At 38.3% G+C, this 14,812-nt stretch overlaps 1 pseudogene; it reads left to right on the top strand.

The window, feature by feature from the left end:
- Positions 1-6,290: 6,290 nt before the first annotated feature.
- LOC122119395 lies at positions 6,291-6,947 on the top strand (annotated as a pseudogene).
- Positions 6,948-14,812: the final 7,865 nt, after the last annotated feature.

A 14,812-nucleotide genomic window follows, 5' to 3' on the forward strand; every position in this document is an offset into this window, starting at 1 on the left:
AATCTTGCTGCATGGCTTCATTTTTGGGTGGTCACCAGCTGGTCACATGATAGGCACTTGTTTCCGGCTTATCTCTAAGAAATACAACGATTACGATGTTTGTCACCAATTAACCATTACCTATCTTTATAGAGGCCTTAACTTTCCCATAAGATCTTTCCTGTTTCTTCTTTAATAGTAAACCTCAAGGAGACCTAGATCTAGCAAGTCTCTTAGTAAATAAAAGAGAGTAGCAGGAAATTCTTTCTCCTAAATAGTTATCTCAGCAATTGCCATACATTCTTTCTGCTCTAGCTGAGCCTACAGCTTCTTGTAAGTCCCTTACAAACAATTCCTTCTGCTGAAGTGACTTCGTGAAACCCCCAATACTTTTATAATTACTTATAACTTTTCTACTAGCCTCCATAAGAGGGGTTTCAGGATAGCACTTAACTCTGGTGAGTTAGTCATATTTTTTAAGACACTCATAAGATATTGGAGTCATCAACACTCTTAAGAGAGAGCTTTGAATAAAGGAATGTTGACAATGAGTAAGTACAAAGAGCAGTAGAAGCAGTAAAAGATTAATAGGCACTCTTATGAGGAAAAGAAAGGCAGAAACACATCTTTCCCAGGGGTTTGCCAGCCTTTCCAGGAGTAGGCCTCTTAGAAGCCCTATTCTCCGAGGTAGACTTCAGTGAAGTCCCAAAACTCGGAGATAGATCTCTGTAAAGCCCCATTCTCTGAGGTAGACTTCGGTGAAGTCCCAATACTCAGAGATAGGTCTCTGAAGCCCCTTTCTCAGGTCTGAAAGATGGTTTCCCATGCTAAGCAGACTCCACTGGAGTAGGCGTGGCACAATCCCATTTGTCCAACCTTTCTTTAATTTGTTGTGTTTCTGGGTCTCTATTAAGAAAATTTTTCGGCCTGTGCCAAGGAGACTTAGGGTATCTCCTATTCTACCTGGTAATGTTTTCAGGCTGTCTGCTTTGACTCCGTGGTCTTTGATCCATTTGGAGTTGATTCTGCTGCAGGGTGATATATAAGGATCTAGCTTTAGTTTACTACAAGTGATTAACCAATTTTGCCAGCGCCATTTACTGAAGAGGTTGTCTTTCTTCCATTCTATTTTTTTTAACTCCCTTATCGAACATTAGGGGGCTATAGATCTGTGTGTTCATTTCTGGGTTTTAAATTCTATTCCATTGGTCCTGAGGTCTTTTCATTTGCCAGTCCCAAGCTGTTTTGATTACTATGGCATTGTAGTTGAGTTAGAATTTTGGTATTGATATTACTCCAGCACTGTTCTTTCTGCTAAGGATCATTTTCGCTATTTGTTGTCTTTTACTGTTTCATATGAATTTTTGGATTGCCTCTTCTATTTCCTTGAAAAATGAGGTTGGAATATTGATTAGTATTGCATAGAATTTGTAGATCACCTTGGGATGTATTGCCGTTTTCACGATTGTGATCCATCCAGTCCAGAAGCATGGGAGGTTTATCCACTTTCTAAGTTCTGTTTTGATTTCCTTTTTCAGGTTTTTAAATTTTCATAATAGAGGTCCTTCACTTCTTCGGTTAATTCCTAGATAATGTATTTTTGGTGGCGCTATTATGAATGGAGTTGCCTTCATGATTTCACCAACGCTTTCCTCATTGTGGTCATACAGAAAAGCCATTGATTATTGAGGGTTAATTTTATATCCTGCTGCTTTGCAACAGTTTTGAATCAGCTTCAGTAATTTGGGAGTGGAGTCATGGGATTCTTTAAATAGAAAATCATGTGGTCTGCAAAGAGGGAGAATTTTACTTCATCTTTCCCCATTTGGATCTCTTTTATGTTTTTTTTGTGGGGGGTCCAGTCATACAGCCTGAACAATGGGCCTGGGAACTGTCCCTCAGCTCTTCAGCTCAAGGCTAGCCCTCTACCACTTGAGCCATTGTGCCACTGCCAGCTTTTTTCTTTTTGCCTATGTGGTGCTGAGGAATCAAACACAGGGCCTCAAGAATGTTAGGCAATCACTGTACCACAAAGCCACCTTTCCAGCTTCTCCCTTTTATGTTTGCATCATGTCTTATTGTTGTAGATAGACATTCTAATACTAAATTTAAGAGAAGTGTAGTGAGTGGACATCCTTGTAATGTTCCTGAGTTAAGAGGAAATGACTTTAGTTTTCCCCATTAATTATAATGCTGGCTGTAGGTTTGTCATATACAGCCTTTATTGTATTGAGGAATGTTCCCTGGATTCCTAATTTTTCCAGAACCTTCATCATAAAGGATTTGTTGGATTTGTCAAATGCTTATTCTGCATCTATTGAAATAACTATGTGGTTATCCTTGCCATTTGTTGATGTAATGAGTTATATTAATTGACTTGTGTATATTGATCAATATTTGCATCCCTGAAATGAATCCTGTTTGATCGTGGTGTATGATATTTTGGATGAATTTTTGATGTCAACTGCTCAAAATTTTGTTGAGAAGTTTTGCATCAATGGTCATCAAAGAAATGAGTCCATAGTTCTCTTTCTATGATGAGTCCCTGCCTGGTTTTTGGATGAGGGCTATGATGGCTTCAAAGAATGATTTTTGTAGTGAACTTTCTCTTACAATTTCATTGAAGAGTTGGAGGAATGTTGATGTGAGCTCTGCTTTGAAGGCCATGTAGAATTCTGCTGTAAATCCATCTGGTCCTGGGCTTTTCTGAGATGGGAGGTCTGATTGCTGTTTCTATTTCAATGCTTAATATGGGCCAGTTAAAATGGTTTAACTCATCTTGTTTGATGTTTGGCATGTCAATAATTGCTAGGAAAAGATCTATTTCTGCCAAGTTCTCAAACTTATTAGCATAAAGGTTTGAGAAGTATTCCTTTTAATCTTCTGAATCTTGGTTTTCTCTGGGATGCTGTTTCCATTCTCATCTCTGAGTTTATTTATTTGGGTGTGTTCTCTTGTTTTTTTGATAAGATTTGCTAAGAATCTATAAATTTTGTTAATTTTTTGGAGAACAAACTCTTGTTTTGTTGATTCTTTCTATGTTTTTATTTTGGATTCTAATTCGTTTATTTCTGATGTAATTTTAATTATTTCTTTCCATCTACTGAATTGGGATTTATCTTGTTGCTCTTTTTCAAGGAGGTTCAGATATCTCACTAAATTGTTGGTTCCAGATCTCTCCAATTTATTGATTTAGTAATTAAGAGCTATAAAACACTCTGAATACTGTCTTTGCCGTGTCCAAGAGGAGCAAGTAATTTGTGTGTTCATTTTTATTTTTTTTTTTTTTGGCTTTTTTTGTGTCCGGTCGTGGGGCCTGAACTCTGGGTCTGGGCGATGTCCCTCAGCTCTTCAGCTCAAGACTAGCGATCTACCACTTGAGCCATAGCCCCACTTCTGGCTTTTTTTTCTTTTTGCTTATGTGGTGCTGGGGAATCGAACCCAGGGCCTCACGCATGCAAGGCAAGCCCTCTACCACTGAGCCACCTTCCCAGCCCCTCATTTTTGGTGAATATCATGAATATTTGAATTTCCTTTCTATGCTCTTCCATGACCCACTGGTGTTTCAACAGTGTGTTGTTCAGCCTCTATTTGTCACAGGACTTTTTGGTGCATTTTGGTGTTGAGTTCTAATTTTATTCCCTTGTGGTCTGAGAGAAGGCAATTTGAAACTATAATGTTTCTGAATTTGGACAAGTTTGATTTGTGACCTCAAATGGTGTATATTTTGTAAAATTTTCTGTGAGCTGATGAGGAAAACATGTATCTGATGCTACTGCGTGAAATATTTGGTAGATATCTGTTAAATTTAATTGATCCATGCAGGTGTTTAGATCTGCAGTTTCTCTGTTGAGTTTTTGCCGAGTTAATCTATCTAGTGTGGATAGTGGTGTGTTAAAGTCCCCTACAATTGATGTCTTTGGATCTATGTGAGCTTTGAGGGAAAGTAGTGTTTCTTGGATAAATCTGGGTGGTCTTTTGTTTGGAGAATAAATATTTAGATTTGTAATATCCTCCTGAATGGGAAATCCCTTAATTAGTATAAAACGACATTCTTTATCTGTTTTCACTAATTTTAATTTGAAGTATATTTTATCTGATATTAGGATAGAAGCTCTCACTTGTTTATGGGGGCTATTTGCTTGGCAGATTTGTTACAGCGTTCACTTTCAAAATGTGTTTGTTTTCATGGGAAAGGTGTGACTCCTGAAGGCAGCAGATAAAAGGATCTTGCTTTTTAATCCAACTAGCCTTTTTACGTGGCTTAATTGGAGAGTTAAGTCCATTAATGTTGAGAGTTAGGACTGAGAGGTGTTTGGGAGTTCCTGCCATGTTATCCACCTTCTGGGGGCTGCGGCAACTGGGTTCTTCCTATGGTTCTTGGATTCTCAGTTTGGGTGCTGTTTCTTGGCCTTTATTGTGATCTTGTTGGTTTTCTATTTGTAGGACATGTTTAAGTAGCATTTGTAGGGCTACTTCTTGGGAGATATATTGTATCAGATTGTCTTTGGTATGGAAGGTTTTTCTTTGACCTTCGATTATGAAGGAGAGTGTAGCTGGGTAGAGTATTCTTGATTGATAGTTGTTTGTCTTTAGGGCATGGCATACATCATTCCAGGCTCTTCTTGCTTTAATTCTCTCTGCTGACAAATCTGAGGGGACTCTAATTGATTTCCTCTTATAGGTGATTGATCTTTTCTACTTGACAGTTTTATGGATCTTTTCCTTGGTCTGAATTGATACTGTGCAGATTATAATGCGACATTGCCATGTCCTGTTCTGGTCTGGTATATTTTGGGTTCTAAAAGCTTCTTCAATCTGAATAATCCTAACTTTTTGCATGTTTGGGAAGTTCTCTGCTAGGATCCTGTAAAACAAATGTTCTTGACCATTAACTTCTGTTTCTAGGTGCTCCTTTACAAAGATTATCCTCATATTAGACCTACTGATGGAGTCTTCCAAATGTTGAATAGATCTATCCCATATTCCTTGGATTTGTCTTGGATAGTAGTATGTTATTTCTCTATAATATCAAGGCTGTCTTTAATCTCCAAGATTCTATCTTCTGCATGGTTTAACCTACTGTCATGACTTTCTACTTTGTTTTTAATTTCTTTTCCTTCTAGTTGGTCGGCTTTAATGGCTTCAAATTCTTTGTTAGAGCTTTCTTTTAGATCTTTTATGAACTTCTATACTTCCTTAATTTGGTGTTCAGTATTTATTCTCAAATGACTTAGTTGATTGTTTATGGTTTCCTTTGTTGCCCATTCCCTCTGCCAGGCTCTATTCAGGATTCCATTTGTGGTCTCCCTAAATTCTTTCAGCTGTCTCTTTATGGATTCCATTAATGTCTCTCTTGATCTTTGTGTATTCTCATTCCGCTCTCACAATTGCTGTATTTCTCTTTGATTAGCTTCCTCATGTTCATGCAATTCCTGAAGTTCTCTTTGACTGTTCTCAACCTGCTTACACAATACCTGTGTTTCTCTTTTTCTGTTATCCTCCTCCTCATGCAATTGCTGTGTTTCTCTTTGATTGTTGTCAGCCTGCTTATGCAATTCCTGTATTGCTCTTTGACTGTTCTAAATCTGCTCACGCATTTCCTGTACCAATCTTTGAGTAGTTTCTGCACTCTCACGAGATTCCAGTATTAATCTTTGGTTTGCCTCTCTCTCTCCCTATCATGCTCACACTGAGTCCTTTGCAGGTTTTCAATCTTTTCATTCACCATTTTTACCAGTATTGTTTGTACAGATTTTTGGGAACTGTCCTCTGGATTATTCACTAACTATTCTGTCAACTGTTTATCATGAGTGGGAGTCCAGATACCTGGGCTTCCCATTTTTCTTCTGTTTTTCTGGCTTTTTCTGCTCATTTAGTATGAAAGTAACACTAATTTTGTGCTAGAACATAATTTTAAGGCAAGCATCAACCAAAGTTTGGTAGTTGCACAGTCAAAAGGCTATAGACACAATCTAGTTCAACAGATACAATCTATTCAACATCAAACAACTATGGATTAATGGGCTAAGAATAGCAAAGAAAAAAATTGGCAAACCAGAAATTATTAGATGTAGGGAGAAATGTGGGGAAAAATAGAATTATAGGGTGGTGGCGAGGTAAGATGAGAGTGAATTTAACCAAGGCTTAATCTCAGAGAGGGAAATGGATTGGACAGAATGATAGGAGAGACATTAAGAAAAAAAAAAACCAGAAAATATAGAAAAACAAAAATTTAAATTTAAAAAGATAAATACTTGGTTCCCGGCCCGGAAGGCCCGCGGGTCAGAGCTGTGCGTTAACCCGGCTGGATGGAGGCGGAGGCGTTGGCCGCGTCCATGCCAGCCCCGGGAGTCTCGACCGCCTTGTCTTTGGCCCTGGAGACGGCACGGTGGATGGAGGAAGCGATGCGCATGGCCAAAGACGCCCTTGAAAATACCGAAGTCCCTGTTGGCTGTCTTATGGTCTACAACAATGAAATCGTGGGGAAGGGAAGAAATGAAGTGAATCAAACCAAAAATGCTACTCGACATGCAGAAATGGTGGCCATTGATCAAGTCCTAGATTGGTGTCAACGAAATGGCCAGAGTCCTTCTGCTGTGTTTGAACGTACCGTGTTGTATGTCACTGTGGAACCCTGCATTATGTGTGCAGCTGCTCTCGGCCTGATGAAAATCCCGCTGGTCGTCTAAGGCTGTCAGAATGAACGATTTGGTGGCTGTGGCTCCGTTCTAAATGTTGCCTCTGCTGACTTACCAAATACGGGAAAACCATTTCAGCGCATCCCTGGATATCGGGCTGAGGAAGCTGTGGAACTGTTAAAGGCCTTCTACAAGCAAAAAAATCCTAATGCACCAAAATCAAAAGTTCGGAAGAAGGAATTTCAGAAATCCTGAACTTGTAATGAAAGACGAAAGCCCCATGGTGACCTGGATGGAATCCCCAGCCTGAAAAGCTGCTGGCATGGAGGGAGCACATATTATGTGTTGTTTGTTATTCTCCGGGAAGACTGAGAATAACATTTGCACTCTTAAGGGAACAAATTAGTGCTTTTTAAAAGGCTGACAATTGAAAAAAACTACTAGCTTCTCCACAGCTGAAAGAACATTTTTATGAAGGGGGGAAAAACTAAAGTTTGAGGTTTTAGGAATTAGCAAACAGTACATGTCTTTAAGCCACAGCTTCAATCCATTCCAGCTGAGTGCAGGCTGGGATTTCAGTGTCCATCCACACCCCATCACCTGCACTCATTTGGAATAGAAAGCCATGGTCACGTGTGTCCTTTACAACTGGCTTTTTGGAGGTGGAGTTGGATTTTCATTCTTTATAGCTGTTGTGGTCTCCCAGTGTATTGGCTGCGTGAGTGTGAGTGTGTTTGTGTGTGTGTTGGCTTTAGGGCTTGAACTCAACATGTTGTTACTCTCTGGCTTTTTTGCTCAAACTTGAGTCACACCTCCAGTCCTAGCTTTATGTTGGTTAATTGCAGATGAGTCTCACGGACTTTTCCCCCCAGCCTGGCTTCAAACTGTGACCCTCAGATCTCAGCATTTTTTAGTCGCTAGGATTACAGGTGTTAGCCACCAGTGCTGGGCAAGTCTGGCTTTTTTCTACATTGTATATTATTTGTATACACTGTATACATGTGGTTGTGAAATCTATTGATTTTATTAAATACATAGAAAAAATGTTTTTAAACAAGTGCCTAAGGGTCATTTAAAAATTGTACCATGTTGCTATAATAGAATCTTAAGATATTTCTGTTTTTAAGGGGCAAAGCATTAAAGGACAATAACATAAATAAGACAGTTCTTTGGTTCCCTGAACCAAAACAGGGTCTTCTGCCTCAGCAAGATTATATTCTCACAAGGATGGATAAAAAAAACGTAGTTATATACTGGAGGGTGAAGAGTTCCAACAACAGTTGGGCATAGTGATACACATCTGTAACCCCATCACTTGGAAGGCAGAGGGAGTTCAACAAGGCACTGTCAAAGCAAAAAGTTACAGCGAAATTAAAAAGGAACAAGGTGAAGAAGAATGCCCACTGGTGTGAATGCCAGTTGCAAAATTAAGTAGCATGATACATTTAATCCGAAATCAGCTGTTCCTCATTTGAAAATACAGGTTATAACTGTTAAATTTAATACCTAAAATTTGAAACTGCACAGGAAAGAATATCCACAACAAAACTTTCAGTGTTACTGGGTGCAAGAAGTGTCCTGACGTTTGGCAGAGCTACCCCAGGTGCAGTATACGTCTCTTCCCAGAAGGGGGCCTCAGCGTTACACCAGAAGCCTAGTGCCAGGCCCCAGAGTACCGCTCCTCAGATGGGTTCATTTCTTCAGTGGATTCATTTCCTTGATACAAAGCATCTGTATTTGTTGCTTCTGCCATTTGAGCGATGTCTCCAACTTGTTTGTTTTGAATTACTTTACAGACTAAAATGAAATTGTGGTGGAAGTATTTTTATATTGCTGAGAATAGCAGCTAATCACAGTTACATGCTTCGAAGGACTTATAATTGCTTGGTTTTGCGTGTGGTGTTTTTAACGGCATTTGAGACATTTTATGAGGAAGGATATGCATGGTTTCAAATCAACAACAATGATGCATGCACCTTCAATTTTATCTACTCTAAAATTTGTCTTCTCATTAAATGTTAGTGCCATGAGAAAAAAAAGATAAATACTTTAAAACTATGTAAGTTTATAGATGATATTGAGAGAAGAAAAGGATAGGATGAGAAGAAGGGAGGGATAGAAAGGAGACACGAAAAACACAAGACCACAATAAAACCCCAAGACTACACTATAGCTACCAGCACGACTATGTTTATTGCAGCATTATTTACCATAGCTAAAATAGGGAACCAACCCAGATGTCCCTCAGTAGATAAATGGATAAAGAAAATGTGGTATATATACACAATGGAATTCTATGCCTCCATCAGAAAGAAGGACATTGCCCCATTTGTTCAGAAAGGGAAAGACTTGGAAAAAATTATATTAAGTGAAGTAAGCCAGGCCCAAAGTAAAATAGGTCCCATGGTCTCCCTCATTTGCAACAAATAGTATATGTCTGAGTCAAGCAGAAAAGATCAGATAAATTAACGTTAGGGGAATGAACCCCAATATAAGTATTCAAAAGTTTTTTTTTTCCTTTCATGCAATTGTTTCTATCATATTTATAAGATGATTTCTATGTTTCTTTGTATGTCCCTTCCCTACGGTATAACCCGTGCTTTCACTGTATTTGATGTTGGTATGATTTGTGGAGGGGAAGGGAAAAAAAATCATTTAACTAGGGATACAGGTGGACCCATTGCAACAAAGAGATGTACAAGTCATTATGTCAACAAAAGAACTTTACAACGTTGGTGGGTGGTGGGGGGAAGTTCGGGTAGGAGGATGGTGGAGTATGGCAAGGGATAGAAGGGGAAACAAAGAGGAGGCAACAATTCTTGATAAGAAAGGTATTCGTTACCTTGCCCATGTAATTTTAACTCCTCTGTATGCATTCTCACAATTAAAAAAAAACAAGAAAAAATGGAAAAAACAAAAATTTAAATTTAAAAAATGAAACACTTAAAAATTATGTAAGTTTATAGATGATCTTGAGAGAAGAAAAGGATAGGATGAGAGAAAGGGAGGGATAGAAAGGAGATATGAAAAACTGAAAACTAAAAATTCTCAAAATTTGTTACTTGAAAATTATATAGGTATAAAGAGAAAATGCTGCTATTGAACAAGTTAAGCCAAGGAGGTGGCGGGGAAGATGGCAGAGGAGAAGCTGGAGGCTAAACAAGCTCTCCCATAGAAAGCAGTTTTAGAGTTCCAGTGAACAGCCCTAAGCCAGAGAATCACACCAAGTGTGCCATCACAGGACAGAGAGTTAGGCCAGCTAAGGAAAATCAAGGCAAATAGAGAGATCTGAGCTCTTGCCAGCAGCCGCCACAGATGCGACTCAGTTTTTGCAGCCCCCAAGAAGGTGGATAAGATGGCAGGAAATCCCAATTACCTCTCAGTCCTATCTCTTAACATTAACGGACTTAACTCTCCAATTAAGAGACACAGACTGTCTAATTGGATTAAAAAACAAGATCCTTCTATCTGCTGCCTTCAGGAGTCACATCTCCTGCCCATAAAAACAAACACATTTTCAATGTTAAAGGCTGGAGCAATATCTACCATGCAAACAGCCCCCATGAACAGGAGGGAGTTGCAATCCTAATATCAGATGAATTTGACTTCAAATTAAAATTCGTGAGAAGAGATAAAGAAGGTCGCTACATATTAATTAACGGATCTCTCCTTCAGGAGAATACAATTCTAAATATCTATTCGCCAAACAATGGAACACTCAAATTTATCCAAGAAACACTACTTTCCCTCAAATCCCACATATATCCAAAGACATTAATTGTTGGAGATTGTAACACACCACTCTCCCCACTAGATAGATCAACTCGGCAAAAACTCAACAGAGAAACCGCAGATTTAAACAGCTGCATAGATCAACTAGATTTTACAGACATCTATCGAATATTTCACCCAGCAGCATCAGAATACACGTTTTTCTCAGTAGCACATGGAACATTTTCTAAAACAGACCACATTTTAGGCCACAAAGCAAAATTGTCTAAATTCAGAAACATTGAAGTTATATCTTGCATTCTCTCAGACCACAAGGGAATAAAATTAGAACTCAACACCAAAAGCCACCAAAGAAAGTCTGGCAACACATGGAGACTGAACAACACACTGCTGAATCACGAGTGGGTCATTGAGATTAGAAAGGGAATTCAAATGTTCATGCTATTCAACAAAAATGAGCACACAAATTACCAGCTCCTCTGGGACACAGCCAAGGCAGTACTCAGAGGCAAGTTTATAGCTCTAAGATCCTATATCAACAAATAGGAGAGATCTGAAACCAACAATTTAATGACACATCTAAACCTCCTTGAAAAAGAGCAGCAAGATAAGGCCCAATACAATAGACAGAGAGAAATAATTAAAATTAAATCAGAATTAAATGAATTAGAATCCAAAACAACTATAGAAAAAATCAACAAAACAAAGAGATGGTTCTTCAAGAAAATTAAAAAAATTGACAGACTTTTAGCAAATCTCAGGAGAAAAAAGAAGAGATCACACCCAAGTAAATAAACTCAGAGATGAGAATGGAAACATCACCTTAAGAATCAACCAAGATTCAGAACATTATAAGGGAATACTTCTCTAAACTTTATGCTAATAAGTTTGAGAACTTGGCAGAAATGCACCTTATCCTAGCAAATATTGACATGCCAAAACTAAACCAAGATGAGTTAAACCATCTTAACAGGCCCATATCAAGCATTGAAATACAAAGAGCAATAAGAGATCTCCCAGGTAAGAAAGTCCAAGACCAGATGGTTTTACAGCGGAATTTTACAAGGCCTTCAAAGCAGAGCTCACACCAATACTCCTCCAACTCTTCAATGAAATTGAAAGAGAAAGTTCACTACCGAAAACATTCTATGAAGCCATCATAACCCTCATCCCAAAATCAGGCAGGGACTCATCAAAGAAAGAGAACTATAGACCCATTTCTTTGATGAACATTGATGCAAAACTTCTCAACAAAATTTTGGCCAATCTACTTCAACAATTCACCCAAAAAATCATACAACACGATCAAACAGGATTCATTTCAGGGTGCAAACTGGTACAATATATGCAAATCAATTAATATTAGTCATCACATCAACAGGAGCAAGAATAAGAACCACATGGTTATTTCAATATATGAAGTAAAAGCATTCGACAAGATGCAACACCCCTTTATGATGAAGGTTCTGGAAAAATTAGGAATCCATGGAACATTCCTCAATACAATAAAGGCTGTTTATGACAAACCTACAGCCACCATTATAATTAATGGTGAAAAACTAAAGCCATTTCCTCTTAACTCAAGAACAAGACAAGGATGTCCACTCTCTCCACTTCTCTTCAATCTAGTATTAGAATGCCTAGCTACAGCAATAAGACAAGATGCGAACATAAAGGGGATCCAAATAGGGAAAGAAGAAATAAAACTCTCCCTCTTCGCAGATGACATGATCTTGTATTTAAAGAATCCCATATACTCCATTCCTAAATTACTCAAGCTGATTCAAAACTTTGGCAAAGTAGCAGGGTATAAAATTAACCCCCCAAAATCAATGGCTTTTTTGTATGCCAACAATGAGAAAAGTGTGGTTGAAATTAGGAAAGGAACTCCATTTATAATAGCCCCACAAAAAATAAAATACCTAGGAATTAACTTACCCAAAGAAGTGAAGGACCTATATGATGAAAACTTAAAAATCTTGAAAAAGGAAATCAACACAGAACTTAAAAAATGGCAAAACCTCCCATGCTCCTGGATTGGAAGGATTAACATCGTGAAAATGGCAATACTTCCCAAGGCTATCTACAAATTCAATGTGATATCTATCAAAATTCCAACCTCATTCCTCAAGGAAATAGAAGAGGCAATTCAAAAATTCATATGGAACAATAAAAGACCCTGAATAGCAAAAACGCTCCTCAACGGAAAGAACACTGCTGGAGGAATATCAATACCAAATTTCAAACTCTACTATAAAGCCATAGTAATCAAAACAGCTTGCTACTGGCATAAGAACAGACCTCAGGAACAATGGAATAGAATTGAAAACTCAGAAATGAACCTACAGACCTGTAGCCATCTAATCTTCGATAAGGGAGCTAAAATAATAGAATGGAAGAAAGACAGCCTCTTCAGTAAATGGTGCTGGTGAAATTGGTTAACTACTTGTAGAAAACTGAAGCTAGATCCTTATATACCACCCTGCACCAGAATCAACTCCAAATGTTCAAAGACCTCAGAGTCAATCAGACACTCTAAACATTACAGGATGGAATAGGAGATACCCTAGGTCTCCTTGGAGCAGGCCGAAATTTTCTTAATAGAGACCAGGAAAAACAACAAATCAAAGAAAGGTTGGACAAATGGGATTTCATGAAGTTCCAGAGCATCTGCATGGCAAAGTACATAACTGGCAAGATCAATAGAAAGCCCACGGATTGGGAGAAGATCTTCACTAGCCATACAACGGACAAAGGTCTCATATCTAAAATATACTAGGAACTCAAAAAATTAAATCCCCCAACAACAAATCCTCAAAGAAACAACTGCCCAATAAATAAGTGGGCTAAAGACTTAAAGAGAAACTTCTCTGAAGAAGAAAGAAGGATGGCCAATAGACACATGAAGAAATGCTCAACCTCCCTAGCCATAAAGGAAATGCAAATCAAAACAACATTGAAATACCACCTCACTCCAATTAGAATGGCAAAAATCCAGAGCTCTAAAAACAACAGATGCTGGAGGGGATGTGGACAGAAGGGAACCTTACTTCATTGTTGGTGCGAGTGTAAACCTTTTCAACCACTTTGAAAAGCAGTATGGAGGTTTCTCAAAAGACTTCACATAGAGCTCCCCTATGACCCAGCAATCCCACTTTGGGACATTTACCCAAATGTTTACAAACAAGACCACACTAAAGCTACCAGCACAACTATGTTTATTGCAGAATTATTTACCATAGCTAAGATATGGAACCAACACAGAAGCCCATCAGTAGATGAATGGATCAAGAAAATGTGGTATATATACACAATGGAATTCTATGCCTCCATCAGAAAGAATGACATTGCCCCATTTGTTAGGAAATGGAAAGGCTTGGAAAAAATTATATTAAGTGAAGTAAGCCAAGCCCAAAGACACATAGGTCCCATGGTTTCCCTCATTTGCAATATCTAGTATAGGTATGAGTCAAGCAGAAAAGGTCAGATAATATAATGTTAGGAAAATGAACCCTTAGATATGTATTTAAATTTTTTTTCTTTCATGCATTTGTTTCTAACACATTTATAAGATTATTTCTTTGTTTCTTTGTATGTCCCTCCCCCACAATATTACCCCTGCTTTCACTATATTTGATGAATGTATAATTTGTGGAGGAGATGGGGAAAAACAAGTCATTTAAGGATACAGGTGGACCGGTTGCAACAATGAGAAGTACAAGTTGTCATGTCGAAAACGAACTTTACAACTTTTGTGTGGGCGGCGGGTGGGGGGGAAGATTGGGTGGGGGGACGGGGGAGGCTGGGAAGGGATGTGAAGGGTAAACAAAGGAGGAGTCTGCAATGCTTGATAAGAAATGTACTCATTATCTTGTCCATGTAATTTTAACCCCTCTTTACAGTATGTTCACAAAAAATAAAAATAAAATAATTTAAAATAATTTAATCCTAAGAGATTGTGAATTGAGTAATAAATTGCTGCATGAAGTGTGTACACAATGGGGGATAAGGTCTAATAATCGACGATGGGTAAATATCTGAGGATGATCAGAACAGCAATTAATTCTCACCAAAAAGAAAGAGAAAAAATTGAAAAGATAAAAATAAAAAGGACCAAAAGATCAGAAGAGGTAAAACACACACACACATACACACACACACACACACACACACACACACACACACACACACACACACACATCGATAATAAAAATTATGAAAGGAAGAAAAGATTAATAGAAAACAATTTTTGAAAAAAATTAAAAATTAAGAAAAGGTACAAAGAAGAGTTCTTTGATTTTTTTGAGGGGGGTGGGGAAAGGGGTAGAATGGGAAGATCCTGCATCTCCCCCGTGTCCATAACCAAGCTCTTGGTGGAGTCTCTGGTCTGCTTGTGGTGTTTGTTTTTTCTGTGGGTTGATTAGTTTCTTAAGTGAGTTTGAGCAGGCAGTAAAATGCTC

This window comes from Dipodomys spectabilis, unplaced genomic scaffold (genome assembly GCF_019054845.1).
Source record: "Dipodomys spectabilis isolate Male_0828 unplaced genomic scaffold, ASM1905484v1 ptg000166l, whole genome shotgun sequence".
Lineage (NCBI taxonomy): Eukaryota > Metazoa > Chordata > Mammalia > Rodentia > Heteromyidae > Dipodomys > Dipodomys spectabilis.